The 19,043-nt window shown below is 51.0% G+C and overlaps 1 long non-coding RNA gene across 1 annotated transcript; it reads left to right on the top strand.

Annotated features, from left to right (window-relative positions):
- The first annotated feature begins 7,070 nt into the window (after positions 1–7,070).
- LOC124249210 (uncharacterized) lies at positions 7,071–9,152 on the top strand. Its single transcript, XR_006891295.1, has 3 exons — positions 7,071–7,665; positions 8,909–8,989; positions 9,075–9,152. It is a non-coding gene; the product is annotated as an uncharacterized LOC124249210 (long non-coding RNA).
- The last annotated feature ends 9,891 nt before the right edge of the window (positions 9,153–19,043 follow it).

The raw sequence follows: 19,043 nt of genomic DNA, 5'->3' as shown, positions 1-19,043 counted from the left end.
GCAGTGAGGGCTGCCCTGTGACCTCACTCTGGCCGAGTGGACCGAGGAGGACGTGTGGCGGGGCTCCTGGGGAGGGTCTGTAATCCTTATAAAAAGAACAGGTGTGAAGGGGGTGCTCCCTTGAACTGCCCTTTTTCCCTTGTTTTTGGCAAAAGTGGAGTGTGTGATGCCTACAGACACCCACCTAAATCTTTTGCTAAAAACACTCGTTTTTTCTGAACCATTGTTGTTGGAGTGGCTGTTACTTGTGGCCTAAAGCATCCTAACCAACACCCAGGGGAAGCCCAAGATGACCGGGGTGTCCTTGAACCTCGATGACTGACCGGATGACCAAATAGAAAGAGGGAAGTCTGGAGGAGGAACCGTGCTGGGGATGGGTGAGGAAGACGGTCATCTTGTCGCATCGTCTGGGTTTAAATGGCAGCAGACACCAAGCTCTGGGGCTGGGGGCAGAGGCTGGAACTTGAGGAGGTGGGGCCGGGAGCCACGGGCCTGAGGTTGCCAGATGACGCAGCGCAAGAGGAATCCAGCAAGTCATGTTTGAAAGAGCGGCCTCGTGTCTGCTCAGGGGGTCCTGGGGAAGCGCACACTTTAACTCTTTCCCATATAATCAGATGTTACGTGTAGGATGTTGTGAGCTCACAGCCTGGCTCCATTTCGGCCCTTTCAAAGCCTGGCTGGAAAATAGATTTGCATCCTTTGTGTCATTAAGGTCACCAACCAATTTCTACCGGAGAAGGCCTTTCCACTCTCCTGGAGCACTTCTTCCATTTTTGAAAAACGATTTTTTTGTTGTTGTTTTTCAGTATTTCAAATACAGCTGTTGCCAGGGTGTCTGGGAAGCTGTATGTCAGCAGAACAGCTTACGAGGAACGGTGGACCCTCTGGAGACCCCTGAAGAAGGCATGAGAGCAAAGGGCGACAGATCTGCTGGCCAGGGCCCCAGGAGGGTGGCTCAGAAGTGTCGGGTCTAGGTCGGGGGTCAGGGAGGGAGCACAGGAGAATTTGGGGACCCGTGACTGCTGACCCCTTTACCTCTTAAAATGCCCACATCTAACCATTTAAAGCAGGAGAGAGAATGAAACTGGCAGCACAGCTGGTTCTCCTGACTCTCGGTCCGTTGCTTTCTTCCCCCCCGTTCACCCCAAATGAGATGAGAAGTCAAAGGAGGGCTTTGAGCAGAGGAACCACAAGGTCTGATCCGTGTGTAAACGTGTCACCCAGACTGCTCCGGCGAGGAGAGGAGAGCAAGGATGGAGGGGAGCGCAGAAGGTGAGAGACCAGCATGGAGGCCGTTGCAGAAACCAGGTGAGAGGGGCTGGCGCTTGGACCAGGGCAGGAGCAGTGGATGGCGAGAAGTGGCCGGACTCGGGATACAGCCTGCTTCCTGGTGGACGGGATGTGGCCTGTGACTCCCAGGCTTGGGTCCTGAGCAACTGGAAGGAGGGACGGCCCTTGACTGAGATGGAGAAGACTCGAGAAGCCGCATATGCAGAAGGAAGTGTAAGGAGTCTCACTCCGGACAGGGCAAGGTTGGCGGTCTGGGCAGCTGAGTGCACGAGGTGAGAGTTCAGAGTTCAGGGCAGTTTCAGGCCAGAGCTATACAGGCGGGAAATGTTTAAAGCCTGCAGCCTGGAGTGAGTCTCCAGGGAGACGGGCTGGACAGCTTAGAGGAAAGCAGACTCCCTCTCTGATCTTCTGTGAGTGGGTTTACTGTGGGACCTTGAACGTCCCGTCACCTCTTCAGAATCGTCCTGTCTGTTGAAATACACATTGAAGAATGTGATCCCTGAGATCCTTCCTGCTCGGTGGTCCCACAATGGAGGGTCTTCGGGACGGTCACTGCCTGGGTGCTGCAGGCCAGCGCAATGTCTGCTGGCCTCTGTCAGTGCTGATCCGTCTGAGGACAAACACCTGGATGTTCAGGGGCTAGCAGCAGACTTGACCAAACGCTCGTGCGCCTGGAGTGAAACGTCGCGTGGCCCCAGTTCTTCAAGCTGTGAAATGGGAGCCGTCAACAAAACTTGACCATCTCCAGTTTTCTCTGACAGGAAATCAGAACCATTGAAAAAATCAGTCCAGCTGGGAAGCTCGGGAGAACTGGAGTGGCCGGCCGGGACAGCCACCTCTGCTGTCACATCACCAGGAGATCATCTGCAACCTGTTTATCCACCTGCAGGAAACGGAGGGCTGCAGACACAGCCAGGGCCCTTCCGCTGGGCAGCCCCCTCCACATCAACAAGGCACGGCACTCCTCACCGCCCACCCCCAGCCCCATAAATGTAACCAATTACATTACACTACAGGGAGACTGGGCCCTGGGGGGCAGGGTAAAGTTCTAACCTCATTAGACAATGTCTTCAGCTGGAGCCTCAGAGATGCTGCCCTGGACAATGGGGGAAACCTTGTCTCCAGGTCACGCAGGGTCTTTTCAGAGAGAACAGAATAAAATGGAGACCAGAATGGATTGGAAGGGCTTGCTGGATTGGACTGAAAATTGTCTGGCTCCCAAAAGGTCAAAGTTGGCAAGTTGTGCTGATGAAACCAACAAAGAAACCTACGCATGCAACCCTCCCAAAGGTGGTGGGTGCAGTAGTTAGGAACGTGCATTCTGGAGACATGCTCCCTTGGTTCGAATCCTGGGTCTGTCACTTTTCTCACTGTTACCTTGGACAAGTGGCTTAACCCCTACGTGTTCCATATGGAAAGTGTGCTCCATATGAAAGTGGGTGCAATAATGGTGTTACTGAAAGTTTAGTCTCAGAACTTGGTGCCAATCCAAATAAAGAGAACAGAGTTCTGGGTGAAAAGGAAAAAAACAGTTTTACTATTTTCTTTGCCAGGCAAGGGAGTAGCAGCTGGCTAATGCCTTAGGAACTGCTGGCTCCCCATGAAGAAGTGGGTAAAGGGTTTTAAAGGATTGCTGCTTGTAGGGAGGGGGGCCTGTGACCTTGCTGACGGGCCTTTCCCACCAGCCTGCGCTTGGCCTCATGAGGCTGCTTACAGGAAGGGGAATGGTGAGATAAGGGAATCCGCAGACGGACGTCCTTGGTTGTCTGCCTCTGTGATGGACGGTGGATTCTGGAGCCGGGAAGGTGAGGAGCTGGGCCTGAGAAGCTTCAGTTTCTTGATATTCTCTGGACATCAGTTTCCCTGTAATACACTTCAAGGACCTGTGATCAGCCAAAACTTCAGTGTGAGCCCAGCGTGAGGCCACCTGGGCTGTAACAACCTGTAACTTCTATTTCGTTATAAAGCTCAGGGAGTCAAAGCTTAAAGAAACAGATATTTACATATGAGTAAATACTCATATGTACATACTAAAGAAGCTGGGAATGGGGTGAGAGCTTTTGGTTTTAACCCCATATGGACTGGGTTCAATGTATGACCTGATACCAGGGCGGGTATTGAGAGTCTGTAACAACGGTACCCACTGCATAGGGTTGCTCTGAGGATCACGTGAGTTAACAGGTGTGAGGTCCTTAGAACAACGCCTGGGGCACCAAGAGAGTCCCGTGTAAGGCTTGCTGTTCATAAGGACAGACCTCTTAGCCAATTCCATCCTACTATTTGAAAAATCACTTGGACTCATCTGGACTCAGAACTCTCTTGGTCCATGAGAGGAAGCACCCAGCTCATGCACATCTTGCCTCTACTCTCGTTCTTTATCAGATTAAGCCAACAGTTGCTGACTGGCTGTCTGCTGTGGGCAGCTCTGGGCTGGCAGCACAGAACCTTATGATTGAGACGTGGAGCCAAGGCAAAAATGTGTGACTTGCTGAACAGAAAGAGAGGCACCAAGTGATGTCCAGGAGAGTGACAGGGAAAAGGGCAAAGGGCAGAACATGGCTAATGGCCAGACACTTAGACGGACAGTGAGAGGTACAAGGACTTGACCAAAAGCATTACTTGATCATGTACTTGGAAAACCCAAGAGAATCAACTGGAACTTTCAGAGCTTATCATTGTGTCCAGAAGTGCAATGAGCTACAAAATCAGCATATATTTAGGGAGCTAAGCAAGTCGATTACAACATTCCCATAGAGAGAAAAACATGTAAGGAGAACCTAGAAGTTTGTTGAAAAGGAAGGAAATTTAGGAGGAACTTGCCTTACCAAATTTGGTGTTGATACAGGAACAAACAAAAAGATGAATGAACAAAATCCAGATGCACAAATTAATGTGTCCTGTGTATTAAGAATAAGTGGTTGAACCCAAAACAGAAACAAATCCAATTTTCAGTAGCAATGATATACAGTGCTTAGACGTTATTATAACAAGCCTTTGGGATCAAATGAATAAAACTATGGAAAGAACCAAATAGCAAGATACACAGCATATTCCTGGATAGAGAGTTAATATTTGCTAGATATCTATTTCCTTTCTTTCAATCTATAAAAATGTAAGGTTCCACAGTTATCAGGAGAAAAACAGTCTAAAGTGAGTTTGGAAAATTGTCATAAAAATTTTTTTTTGAAAAAATTGATGAAGTTCACTCTATCTTGTATTCTCACACATAGAATTATAATAACTGAAGTGTGGGGCTGACTGGGAACACAGTAGATCTCAGTAGAAAGTTCGGGAAAAGACTCACATAGATGTGACTTTGCAAAGTGATAAAACTTGCGTTTCCATTATTTGGAGGGAGATAGATTATTCAATGAATGATATTCAGACCATTTTGAAAGTGCCTAATGATCTAGATAAAAATATGAAATCCGATCCCTATCTCATTATGTACATCATGATACAGCCCAGACGCACTGGTAAATTAGACGTAAAAAACATCAGAGTCCTGGAAGAAAATAAATGAATGTTTACATAATATTAAGGGATGTTTAAACATGACAAGAAATTTGGAAAGCATAGCGGAAAAGTTTGCTGAACGGGAAACTCAAATGAAAAACTTTTAATATCTCTCAAGTTCATGCATTCCTCAATTCTTCAGACTTATGCCAAGATATCATTCTTGCCTTCATTCATTCATTCATCATTCATTCATTCACCAAGTGCCAACTCTATGACAGACGCTGTTGCTGGCACCAGGTTGGCAATAATTTTTTAAAAAGGCAAAAATCCTGACCCTCTAGGGCTTGCATTCCAGTGGGGCAGACAGGATAAACAGGATAAACAAGTGAATATATAATATGTGAGGTTGCATTTGGATTTATGAAGAATAATACACGGAGGGAAGGAGATGGGTTTTGGGGGCAATCATTTGCAATTTTGAACAGACTGGTCAGGAAGTCCTCGCTGAGAAGTTGACATTTAAGCCAAGAATTATAGGAGGAAAGGGGGAGATTTATGTGGATAAGAGCAAAGACTGGGCCAGCTGCGCCTGGTCAAGCCTGGGGGTCCTCAGGGAAGCCGGTCGGGGAGGGAGACGTTCCCTGGGGATGCCGCTGATCACACGGGCTCTTGTTCCCTGAGGGTCTCGGGACAAAATGGTCCTAGAACTAAGACTCACACAAGTTACCCGATTTTGGGGCTCTCCTAGGCGCTCGCCGAGCCCAGGTACAGCTCTGCTTATCTGCTCGTACCCTCTCCCTTGAGGGTTCAGTCGCCACCGGGCAGGACGGCTCGACATGGCGTGGTTCATTCCCCAATCCAGATCTTCGCTGAGCACGGATGGGGGCACCACTAATAATTATTCCAGGACATGGGGCCTGTCCCAGGCAAACGGGGACTTGTGGTCATCGTAACCGGCAGCACGTTACATAACACTGAGGAAGTGCTCACTGTCCGCACAGAGGATGGGGGCAGGCTGATGGCCCGAAGGTTTGAGACCCAGGCTCCACCATGCCCAGCTCTGTGACCCCAGGCAAGTGATGTGCTTTCTCTGGGCCTCAGTTTCCTCATTTGTCAAACGGTGAGGCGATAACAATCCCCACCTTTCAGGGTCTCTTTAAAGCTGCATCGCGATAACTCGCGGGAGGCTCCTCAAACTGCACCGTGTGTGGCGCCTGCTCTCAAGGACTGGCTTTCATCATCATGGGGCCAAAAAGGGTCTCGAAGGGCCAAAACTGAAGTGTTGGTAAGCTGGTCAAAGGGAGAATCTGTTTTCTTGCCTTTTCCAGCTTCTACAGGCTGCCCGCATTCCCTGGCTCACGGCCCCTTCCTCCATCTTCAAAGCCAGCAACGTCAGGCCGCGTCCTTCTCACGCTGCCGTCTCTCCGGTTCTCCCGCTTCCGCCTCCCTCGTCCACTTGTGGAGGTCCCTTTGTCCTTGTCCAAAGATCCTTGTGATTATATTGAGCCCAGCCAGCTAATCCAGGATACCCTCCCTATTTTAAAGTCAGCTGATTAGCAATTCGGTTCCATGTGCAACATTAATTCCCGTTTGCTGTGTAACTCATTCAGTTTCCAAGGATCAGGACTCAGGCATCTCGGGGACCACTATGCTGCTTACCACGGGGATACTTGAAACTGTATCTCCTCCTCCCATTCCACAGGCGGGAGCACTGAGGCCCTTGAAGAGGAGGCAAACTACTCAGGGCACCATCGCGGTCAGAGGCAGTGACCGGACTCCACCCACAAATCCTGGCTCCCAGGCTGGGGCTTTCCCCGGCAGAGAAATTTCCGCGTGATCTATCTCACAGCTGGGGTGTTCAGAGAGAGATTTACTGCCGTAGGGCTCCGGGAAGCACCTGGCGCATTTTCGCAAGCCGCTCCGTCTGGAGTCTAATAAGGGGCAGAAGTAAACCCAGTGACAGTCGGTGACTTTGTTGCTGGAAGTCGCGTCAAGTTCCACAACAATAAGCGTAGAAGCACCCTTTCAGATCACAGACTCGTTACAGAACATATTTCAAAATAAATGTCTGTTTTCCACCTAGAATAGTAAATCGATACTGCAGGCGTGCTCGGGGCAGGCGGCTGATCCCCGGAGCTGATTTACTCACACTCCCCCATCTCAAAGGTCACTCGGGAACCTTCATCAGGAACCGCCCCCCTCGCACCCGGGCTGGGGCGGGGTGAGAAGGCGGGTAATTTATACGCGTAATTATCCTCATGGAGCGAGCAGATGGGAGACTGTCTCCAGGGGACGCGGTGTACAAGGTCCCATTTCTCACTGGGGCAGCAGGGACAGTTCCAATTAACCAACTTGCCACAAACTGGCCCCCAGCAGAACTCAGGGGTTGGAAGGGAGGAGAAAAATGTTCGGCGTTCACTTTCGCATCTGTTGCGGCTCAGCACCCGCTTGAAAGCTTCCTGTCCTCGCTCGCCATAGTTAGAAGCGACGTTCTCGGGTTTCCAGAGTCGGAGGCGGCTGCCAGGCCTGCTCACGTGCCAACTCCAGCCCACGCGGGTCCCTCCTCTCGTCGGCCAGGAGGCAAGTGTCGATGGGGCTGCTCTCCACCCTGTGTGGGAACACAAGGAGCCCCGCAGGCACTGGTCCTGAGTCAAGGAATGTGCAGTACCATTGGGAGAGATGAAGCGATAGACAGGACCATCTTCTCAGGCTAACGGGGGCTCCAGGGGAACCGGCGGAGTGGGCGAGAGCGGGCACTTGCAAGTGACAGACCCAGGTTCACATGCCTGCTAAGCTCCGTATCTAGCTATGTCTGGAGCAAATCTTTACGACCCTCTGAGCCTCAGTTTCCTCGATCAACAAAGATGTGCTGTCAACACCACCTGAGGGTTTTGAGGAATGGCTGAGATGACATAGGTAAGGTATTTCATGGGATTCTTTTCCCCTCTTCCTTTTTCGCTTTAATTTCTCAGAAGGGCAGGCAGAGCCATTCGCTTGGGGTGAGAAGGGAAGGACTTACGGGGGGCTGCAGTGTGAGCAGAGCTGTAAAGAAGAGTGTGGCAGACACTGCTGGTCTCCTCCAAGTAGCCACTTCTCCCTCCTACCAGGCCCCTGGCTTTGTTCAAGGCGGCACGGTGCCCAGCTAAGATACTCACTTTCCCAGAGTCCCTTGCAGCCAGTGGTGGCCACACAACCCCGTTCCAGCCAATGAGACCTAAATGGACATCTGGAGGGCGTTCCTGAGAATGCCCTCTTGCTTCTGTGACACAAGAACCACCTTGCTTCCTTGTCTCTCCTTCCTGCCTGGAGATGAAGCTGCCACTTTAGAACCAGAAGGTGATTAGCCTGTGAATGAGAACCAGTAAGACGAGGGCGCCAAGTGGAAAGACAGAAAGAGCACGGTCCCTGGACATCAGCGACGGATACAGCAGAGGCCCTGCACTGCCTGCCTCTGGGCTTCTTGTGATGTCAGGAAAACAAACCCATCTTTATGGAAGCCCCTGTTAGTTAGGTTTCCTGTTACTTGCCACTGAAGGATTCCTACAGGATACAAATGGTTTGCCATGATCTTGAGGAATGGGACAGGCGTTCCGGCAGGAGGAAGGGCAGAAACAAGCGCAGGAAAGTAGAGAGGCACCAAGTCTGTGCAGCGGCTCCGGCTGCTGCTTCTCCACCATCTGGCCAGGTCAGGGTGGGCTCAGTCCCCCACGCCAACGACTGGTCTAGGAAGGAGCATGTGACCCACTACTGGCCAATGAGACCTGATGGGAAGTCTTCTGGAAGATTCTAGAGAATATTTTCAGACTTCTAAGAAAATACCCAAGAACAGACAGCTCCCCCCTCCCCTCTCCTCTCAGACATTTTTCACATCTGCAGCTGCCTGGGACTGCGGGCGGTCATCCTGTCGTCAAGAGGGGAGTGGGCCTGTGGACAAAGCTGATGCCCCAAAATCACAGAACAGAAAGTGGAAAAGACCCAGTTTCCTTAACCTTCCAGAGTAGGTCGTACACACCTGCCTCACGGCGGGACTGTTTCCGTCTTTGATTAAGTCTGTGGGCCGGGTTGCCTGAGTTTGAATCCTGCTTCTGCCAATGTCTAGCTTTATGACCTTGAGTGGGTTGTCTAAACTCTCCTTACTTTGCTTATTTTTGGAAAATAGAGATGATACCGGACCTACCTCATGGAGTGGTTGTAAGGATTCAGTGAGAGAATATGTGTAAAGAACGGTTCCCGGCATGTGGTAAGTGTTGTGTGTGTTAGCTGTTGTCGTATTGACACACAGGCACATAGCATTGCTCATCCAGAATGTTCTTCTGCCATTACAGGAATAGTATTCCCATTTTACGGATAAGGAAATCAAGGCACAGAAAATTAATGACATTTGCCAAAGGTGCGCATAACTGGTAAGTGGAGAAGCTGGGATCTGAGCCCCGGCAATGGGGCTCCAGGGCCCGATCTCTTAATCACCACTCTATTCTAGATCCGTTACACGGCGGGCAGGTGGAAGGAGCCAGACAGCTGACCGGGGGTGTCATTAAGCAGGCTGGGACCCATCCTGCTCTGCTGTGCGTGAATGCAGCCCAGCACCGGCGACCACGGCGTGCTCCTTCTCTGCCAGGCTCCTTGCGGCTTCCCGGCTCCAGTCATTTCGAAGCACCATGACAGCCTCTCTTTTGCATTTTGGAGCCGCTGAACGGGTCAGCTGGCTCACAGATGCGGACGGAACGCAGCCAAACCCCGACCATCTGGTACCGCCCGAGACACAGCATATGCTGCAGCCTCTGTGTGAGGCAGGGCCTCCAAATGAGATGCTAACGGTCCCCCTGCCGAGGGTGGGTGGTCCCCAGGGCCCCTGCCGAGGGGTGCCAGTGCCCCACAGCTGACATTGCCCACGGCCTGTGTCTTCTCAGGCTTCCTGGCCCACAGCCCAAAGAGCACCAAGCTTGGATGGAAATGCTCTTTCTTTTTCAGGCTGGAACAGCGCCCTTCAGGCAGGAGGTATGAAAAAATAACTGCCACGAGACCAGACTGCAAGCATGGTGCACTGACACGGCACCGACCAGTCCACGTCGGCTCCAAGAACTCAAAGGTGAAGAAAGCCTGCCTCACGCCCTTCACATGCTCATGGTTCAGGGAGCGAGACAGGCAGGAAACAACTCACAAGAGCCAGCGTTATTGAGCACTCCCTGTGGGCCAGACACTGCTTTAAGCATTAATGCATTTAGGCTCCGCACTTAATCCATGAAGTGGGTCCTTTGATCGACTCCATTTCTCCCAGGAAACTGAGGCATACACAGAGAGGTGAAGTCACTTGCCCAAGGTCACACAGCTAAAAGGTGGCTAGAGCCAGGGTATGAAGGCAGGCCATCTGGTTCCAGAATCCAGCGTCTTTACCACCCACTCTGCTGCCCAGAGCACTCAGAAGACGAGTAGGCGTGTTCCAATCAAGGACTGGCTGAGGGCGTCCTGGGAGCGCTGAGGGGGAAACAAGGAATGCTCCCCACTGGGGAGGGGCGCCCGAAGGGAAGGAGGGCAGATGAGGATGATGGAGACGTAAGAATGACAGCAGCTAACATTCGTGGTGAGCTGACTAAGCGACTCGGCTGAGTTGACTTCAGTTATCCACACAACACCCTTAAGAGGGTCACCGTCGTTCCCCGAGTTTACACTTGAGACGACTGAGGCACAGAGAGGTTTGGTGACTTGCCTAATCTCACTGGGAAGAGGCAGAACCAGGACTCGAACCTAGGGAGTCTGGCTTCAGAGCCTGTGACCTCACCACTAGACCGAGGTGATGGGCAGATGGTCCAGGAAGAGGAGCTGCCTGGGCGAAGAGGGGACGTGGGATGGTGCCTGGAGGGAGCGTGTCATGGCGCAGGGCGTGGTGAGGGGGCTGTGGGTGAAGGAGCGTAGAGGGAAAAGGAGGTTTAAAAGGCTTTGAGGGGCCGGCCCCACGGCATAGCGGTTGAGTTTGGCACGCTCCGCTTCAGCAGCCCGGGTTTGCAGGTTCGGATCCCGGGCACAGACCTACACCACTCGTCAGCGATGCTGTGGCGGCAACCCACAGATGTTAGCTCAGGGCGAATCTTCCTCAGAAAAAAAAAAAAGGCTTTGAATTTGGGCTAAAAGGAGACGAGACCTCAGCCTGAATGTAGTGGAGCGATGCTGACAGTTTCCCCGGAGCGGGGTCGCATCCTGTGTTCAGCGGTGATCTGAGTTCTGGTTCTGGCTCTGTGATAAATGTGCCGTCGCTGAGACGCTGCTTCCTCTTCTGTGAAGTGGGCATGTCACAGCCTGCAGTAAGATCACCTCTTCCTAAGGACACGAGACGACTCGTCCAGCTACTGCCAAGAGACCTTCTCTCTCCACTGGGAGAAGCTTCCAGAAGCTGTGTTTTAGCCAGCTGTCCATGACTCAGGGTCATGGCTGGATTGCTCACATTCCTTCCTCCCGCCCCCTTCCAAGGCACCAGCAAATCCCATGGCTTTACCTCCACAAGGCAGTGTCCCCTTCTCTCCAGCTCCTTCAAGTCTACACTGCTCCCAACCACCACCACCTTTAACCTGGACCACTCAGCCTCCCTCAGACCTGTCTCTTCCATTTACACTCGCCAACCCATCTTCCATATAATGGCAAGAAAGGTTATTTCAAAATATATATCAGACCAGTCACTCACCTCTAATACCCTCTGGGGAGTTACTGGATCTAGAACAAAATTCCACCCCCTTCCCTGACTTCAACTCCCCGTGTTCCTGGCCCCCTATAACATGCTTGCAACACTCCAGCTGGACCAGGATGCTTTCTGTTCCTTGAACACACCAAGCTCATGCCTGCCTCAGGACCTTTGCACATGCTATCCTGGCTGCCTGAATGGATCCTTTCCCAGATCTCTAAAGGGTTTCCTCTCTGTCATTTTCCTTTCTAAGTACCCTCTCCACATCATTTTCTTCACTGGACACTAGAAATTCATAAACTTCTCTCCCAACCTCAAAGCTCCTCTCCAGCTGCCAACTCATCATGTTCCTGCCCGAGGGCCGTGTCTACTCTGGCCTTGATGGCTCCTAATGGTCTGGCCTGGTGGAGACAACCCAGGACCAGGAACCTGTCAGAAAATACAGATTTGAAGCCCAGCTCTGCTACTTAGTTGGTTTGTCATCATGCCTCGTTGTGTTAATCTATAAATCTATAGAGTATTGATTTTCCCTCCCAGGGTTCCTGGGAAGACACAGCAGCTCACAGGGGTGAAGTGTTTTATCATCTGGGGAGTCCTTTGCAGATATTTATTAACACTTAGCGCATACTTATTGAACACCTACTGCATGCAAGACAGGCCCAGCCTGGGAATGCAAACAATAGTAGGTGTGCCTGCCCTTGAGGACCGGGCAGCCCACCAAAGCAGGCCACAGATGGCCGGGGTCGGATCCTGCACCTGCCGCTCAGCAGGGTAATGACTTCATTTCTCCTTATGTCAGTTCCATGCTCTAGAAAATGGGTTTAATAACACCTTCTAGACTGGTCGTGAGAATTAAACACAATCTAAATAAAGCCCTTCGGAGAGCACCTGCATAGGACGGATTCAGCAATCATCGGTCATCAGAAGAGGAGGTCAGTGGCTATGCATTGTTACCACTTGTCCGTTAGCAGCCATTCTGTGGTGGTGGCCCACATAAAAAATGAAGAAAAGGGGCCAGCCCCGTGGCGTAGTGGTTAGGTTCGTGTGCTCCACTTTGGCAGTCTGAGTTTGTGGGTTTGGATCCTGAACGTGGACACACACCACTCATCAGCCATGCTGTGGTGGTGACCTGCATATGAAAAAAAGAGGAAGATTGGCAACGGATGTCAGCTCAGGGCGAATCTTCTTCAGAAAAAAAAGAATGACTGAAATGAGTAAAGAAGGCTCTAAGACGTGAGTAAACATTTCTCCAAGGGAGACATACAAATGGCCAGGACACACACGAATGATGCTCAGCATCATGGATCGTTAAGGAAATGCAAATCCAAACCACAATGAGAGGCCACCTCACATCCACTAGGATGGCTGTTATCAAAAAACCAGAAAATAACAAGTGTGGGCAAGGATGTGGAGAGATGGGAACCCTGTGCACTGCTGGTGGGAAAGTCAAATGGTGCAGCTGCTGCGGTTCCTCAAAAAGTTAAAAATAGAATTACCATAGGATCCAGCAATTCCACTCCTGGGTATCTACCCAAAAGAACTGAACGCAGGAACATGAATAGATATTTGTACACCCGTGATCATAGCAGTGCCATTCACAGTGGCCAAAAAGTGGAAGCCACTCAAGGGACTATCCACAGATGAATGAATGACCAAAATGTGGTACATCCATACGGTGGAACATTATTCAGCCTTAAAAAGGAGGGAAATTCTAACCCAGGTTACAACATGGACGACTCTTGAGGACGTTATGCTAAGTGAAATAAGCCAGCACACTGTGTGCCAATAAGCACAGAGAACAGTATCATAGCACGTGGAACACTAGCTGGCATGTAGTGGATGCTCGAGAAATACTCACTGAGTGACTGACTAAACTAAAGAATGGATGAGATGAGCAAAGACAGGGGGAAGGGCGAATATTATAAATAAGCCAAATGCTGCACAATTCCACTCACATGAGGTCCGTAGAGCAGTCACACTCAGAGACGGAAAGCAGAAGTGTTGTCAGGGGCTGGCGAAGGCAGGAGGGGGAGTTACTGTTAATAGGTGTGGAGTTTCCTTTTTGCAAGAGGACAAACGTTCTAGAGATGGACGGTGGTGATGGTTGTCCAACAATGCGAGTGCAGTTACTGCCGTTGAATCGTACACTTAAAAATGGTCCAAATAGTAAATTTTATGTATGTTTTACCGTAATTTGAAAATTGATTAAAATTTAAAAATGTATTATTTCATGTATCTGAGGTTGGGAGAGAAGTTTATGAAGTTCTAGTGTCCAGTGAAGAAAATGATGTGGAGAGGGTACTTAGAAAGGAAAATGACAGAGAGGAAACCCTTTAGAGATCTGGGAAAAGATCTATTCAGGCAGCAAGGATCGCATGTGCAAAGGTCCTGAGGCAGGCATGAGCTTGGTGTGTTCAAGGAACAGAAAGCATCCTGGTCCAGCTGGAGTGTTGCAAGCATGTTATAGGGGGCCAGGAACACAGGGAGTTGAAGTCAGGGAAGGGGGTGGAATTTTGTTCTAGATCCAGTAACTCCCCAGAGGGTATTAGAGGTGAGTGACTGGTCTGATATATATTTTGAAATAACCTTTCTTGCCATTATATGGAAGATGGGTTGGCGAGTGCAAATGGAAGAGACAGGTCTGAGGGAGGCTGAGTGGTCCAGTTTAAAGGTGGTGGTGGTTGGGAGCAGTGTAGACTTGAAGGAGCTGGAGAGAAGGGGACACTGCCTTGTGGAGGTAAAGCCATGGGATTTGCTGGTGCCTTGGAAGGGGGCGGGAGGAAGGAATGTGAGCAATCTAGCCATGACCCTGAGTCATGGACAGCTGGCTAAAACACAGCTTCTGGAAGCTTCTCCCAGTGGAGAGAGAAGGTCTCTCTACAGTAGCTGAATGAGTCGTCTGGTGTCCTTAGGAAGAGGTGAACTGATAAAGGCCCACCTTCTTCTCCAGGCTTCTCCTTGGGGCTCATTTCCAAGTGTCCAGTGAGAGGACAGGCCTCAGCAGCCGCCAGGTTTCCCAGCCCTCTGGAGAGGTGCATTCCACGCTGTCTGCTGCTCCTCGACGGAGAAATGCGAGGTGGAGGGAAAACATCCGAGGCTGCCAGCCCGCCTCCCCTCCACCGGCGGTCTGCTCAGGCCTGTGTCCTGGCGCCAAGCAGTCCATACAGACGGGCTCTGTTAGCTCTGGGCACACAGGCCCTGGGATTGGATCCATCACCAGCTTCTGATGGATGGCGACCGGAGCAGCGACTCTGCCAGCTGCACAGGACTTGGAGGCATTCAGATGGCAGATGGGGCAGGCATGAGTCCCCACCATGCACCTTTCTACCGGAACAGAAGCATCTAGAAGGTTCTGGACATCCCTCTGCAATTCCCTCTGGAAAAGTGGGGGAAAATGCCTGTGGCTTCAGCATGTCCCCCCCGCTCTTCTCTTGATGGCCACCTCCCAGGATCCTCTTGGCCTTCTAACGGCTTGCTTCCCCCTTACTCCCTAATTTTGGGGGGACCCAGCCTTTGGCTCTCCACCCAGGCTTCCCACCCCAGGTATGGAAGTTTCCTGCATTCGTCTCCATCAAAACTTCTGTATTTTATTCTATCTCATCAATGAAGACACCATTCCTAGAGTTTAATCTGATAAATGAATGTGCACAAAAGCGTGAAAAGATGCATTGTCTGTGCAGTCAATGACTTGAATTCCTGTCCCGATTTTGTCCCTCATTAGCTTAGGAGATTAGAAGGTGCTAGAGAGATGACAGGCATCCTTAGCACTCAAGAGAGACGCCCCTTGGCTTCCCCAGAAGGTGGAGAGGGAAGAGGAGAGACCGTAGGTTTGTCACTGTGCCATCCACCGTCGTTTAAGCTCTTCCCTGGGCACATTCTGTGAGCGTGGACGCGAAAGCACTCTGTGAACTGCCGGGGCGGGGAGGATGGCGGTGTGAGCATCACCGGCTTTTGCTTGCAGCTGGACAGGACAACACGTTATGTAAAAATCTGAGCAATTCTGTTGGTGACCCTCGATTCTGGTGGTGGCAGCGTTTTTTAGCAACTCTCCAGATTCCAGCACCAATTGGAAGTGGGTCAATTAGACGCCATCATAACAACTGCCACGGCCATTTACGGAACACCTGCCATGGGCCACCTCCTATGTCAGGCGCTTTATGTATACATCCTTATTTCATCCCCATTATAGCACTGTTGAGATTGGTACTTGTCATCCTGTTTTCAGATGGGAACTTGAGGCTCGGGCGCTTGCCCCAGGCCACACTGTGGGAAAGAGATCCGGGCGCCTTGGAGCCACTCACGGCTCACTTGACCCCAGCATCTGTGTCCTCTCTCTGATCCACTCTCTGCCTGCTTTGTAGTGAGAAGATGTGTTCCAAACAGGCGCAGCTCGATTATCCTAAGTTTTGCACCACTTCCCTTTCGATTCCTTTCTGAGTCCTGCTTTGCTGCAGTGGGGAGGGGGTTTTCTCTAAGGCTCACAGAGAACTTCACTGTATTACAGGCCTGAATTGCTGCATCTCCTGATGAGTCATTGGCCCACTCAACATGCTTTCCCCTCCCTCTGCTTCTTTCCTCTCTGTCTTATCCTCTCTGACTAGCCAAATGATATTCTAAAGGCTCCTTTATTTAAAGCAACAAAATCTCCAATCCAAAATGGTTTATGCATACAGAGAATGTATTGGCTTTGGTAACTGAAAATGGCAGTAGTGGGTCTGGCTTCAGGTGCAGGTTGATCAAGTGTTTCAGAGGCTACCATCAGGATCTGGTTTCTCTATCTCTTGCCTCTGTTCTCAGATAGATTTTCCCTTTGTGGCTGTACCATTTTTTACCTCTTCTCAGACTCAAGTCTTCTGGAAGAGTGAGCATCTTTGTGCCAACATTAATTTATTCATTCAGCAAATATTTAGGGAGCGTCTCTTTGTTCCAGATTTTTTTTCTAGGTGCTGAGTATACCTGAGACAAAACGGATAAAAATCCCTGCCCTTTGGGGGCTTACAGGTCCAGGCAGGTGTCTGACAGTAAATGGATCAACAAATAAATATACGAGAGATGTCAGGTGAGAAATAGAATGAAGAGCAATAGTGCAGGGCAGAGAGATAAAGATGGATGCAGGGGGCCATCTTAGAGCGTCAGGATAGGCCCCTTGAGGAGGTCAAGTTTTGGAAGAGACCCACGTGAGGTGGGCTCTGTGAACACAGAGGTGAACATTTCAGGCACAGGGACCAGCAAGCGCAGAGGCACAGCGGAGGGACCAAGCTGGGCATGTGCGCGGGAGAACAGGGGATGGGGCGGCTGGAGATACGGGGGAGAGAGAGGGGGGCAAGAGGTTGGAGAGGCGGGCCGGAGCCCGATGGGGTTGTGGGAGGAGCGTGAGTTGTGAATGCGCATGCGCAGGTGAATGAGGCGGGTGGAGAGCAGGGCTGAGCGGCTCTGATCTGCGTGGAAAGGGCCCTCTGGCAGCCGCAGGTCTCACAGCCCTTCCAGGCCACATGCACACTCCTGGCTCTCCTCTGAGACTGGGGATGGAGGCCCTGGTGGGCTGTCTGAGCTGAGCGGGGGGCTGAAGTGGTTCTCCAGAGAGACATCAGTGCAGCCAACGAGAAGACAGATGGGCTAAGGTGGCTGAGATAATGCGGGTCCACCCCAGTAGCCCTCGGGTCTGCTCTCAATGTCACCTCCGGGAACCTTCTCCACGCCCTCCCTCCCTCCACGGTCTCTGCAGACACACACGTGGGGCCAGTGCGGGTGACCTGAGGCCCCTCATGCTCTCGGTTCACATAGCTAGTCTAGTCTTCTCTGATGGGTCAGAGGTTGGCAGACAAGCACCCAGGACCAAATCCAGCCCATCCAGCCTGGTTTTCTCCAGCCCCTGACCTACCAATGTTTTTTACATCACACACACACACACACACACGAATATGCAATACAGACCACATTTGGCCTGCAAAGCATAAAATATTCACTATCAGGCCCTTTACAGAAAAAATTTGCCGATTATAAGCCATTTAGGGAGGGCCTTTTTTCCTCCTCCACCTCTGCGTCTCCAGCTGGATTGGTTCCAACAGCAACTTCTGATTGTGGGTAATGTGCTCAGGCCCCCCTGATTATCAGCCAAGACCTGGTGTTTTAGAGAGCATGTGGAAAGTCTAGTTTTTTGTTTTCTTTTTTTTTTTTTTTTTTTGAGGAAGACTGGCCCTGAGCTAACATTCGTGCACATCTTCCTCTACTTTATATGCAGGACGCCTGCCACAGCATGGCTTGATAGGCGGTACATAGGTCCATACCCAGGATCCTAACCATTGAACCCCAGGCCACCAAAGGGGAGCACACAAATTTAACAACTATGCCACCAGGCTGGCCCCACGGGGTCTAGTTTTGCCACCCAGGTTTTCGTATATAATAGTCCTAGTACAGGGTTGGTCCTCAGAGTTTAGGGGGACGTCAGCTGTTTGTCCCTGCACAGCACCCATTCTACTTCTTTGAGTCACAGCACTCCTGTTTTCATTGGTCAAGACTCCTTACTCTTAGCACTTGAGTCTCCTGGGGCATCAGCCTAGGTTCCAGAAGGGAGTTCTAAACCCACAGTGGCCAAAGAGCTGAAATTCTGTGATTTCTGTTCAAAGATTTGGTGGGGGCCAGGAAGATGTCCCTTTCCACTGGCCTTGGAAGGGGGAGCATCTCAGCCCGGACCACCTGGGGGTGAACCCAAATGGAGGAAGGCAGAGCTGAGAGATGCAGAAAGAGGGAGACTGAGTCAGGTGATGTCGGCTGAGCCCATGGGTGGCTACTTGCCATCCAAGTTTCTCTCCCCAGCTGTGTGACTTTGGGGGAATAACCGTAGAATTCACTGACCAAATCAGGCCACTTTTGCGAGTGCTGAGGGTGCTCGTAAGCGTTGTTTGAGGGCTGTCCCAGGAAAGCCAGGGATGCTCGCCCTAGACCCGGGCGAGTTACTTTAGGTGTCTTTATCTCTGACTCTTCATAGAGAATACCTGTCTTCAAGGGGATGATGAGGATTAAGTTAGTTCGTGCGTGTAAAGTGCCTAGATGACCGCCAGGCACATCCTAAGTTACTGAAATGTGTTAACTAGTGTTGTCGATGTTGTTTTCAATATTGTTTGTCCTCGAACACTTTAAATTTCCTCCCTTATTTAGAGAATTTCTCCATCTTATGGGCTCATGTCTCCCCAAATGAGGAGTCAGAAACACGTGCCCCAGACTCCCTTGCAGCTGGGGCACCGGAAGGTGACCAGGCTCAGTGAGTTAGATGCGCCATGCCACCTGGAGGCTGGTAGCCTGGACAAGGCTCCATGCAGATCCTTGCTGGTGACAGGCCACAGGGACACACAGCTTCCTGATGGCCTCAATGTGGGGGCTCCAGTGCTGGTGCCTGGGCTCAGCTGCAGTGTCCCCAGGAGCTCTGGTGCAGTTCTGCAGTGCAATTCATGCCACCAAGCCTGACTGTTTGCTCTTCCCAGAGACTCTGTGAGCCTCCTGACAGCCTTCAATAAGTCCTTTTACATTTAAACGAGCTAGATTGATTTCTCCTGTTTGGAACTAACTCATGACCAATAAAACCCCCTAGATCCAACCATGCCTGCAGTCCTCCCCGGACTTT

The sequence above is a fragment of the Equus quagga genome, chromosome 12 (genome assembly GCF_021613505.1).
Source record: "Equus quagga isolate Etosha38 chromosome 12, UCLA_HA_Equagga_1.0, whole genome shotgun sequence".
Taxonomy (NCBI): domain Eukaryota; kingdom Metazoa; phylum Chordata; class Mammalia; order Perissodactyla; family Equidae; genus Equus; species Equus quagga.
This window is presented reverse-complemented; position numbering and strand designations above follow the sequence as displayed.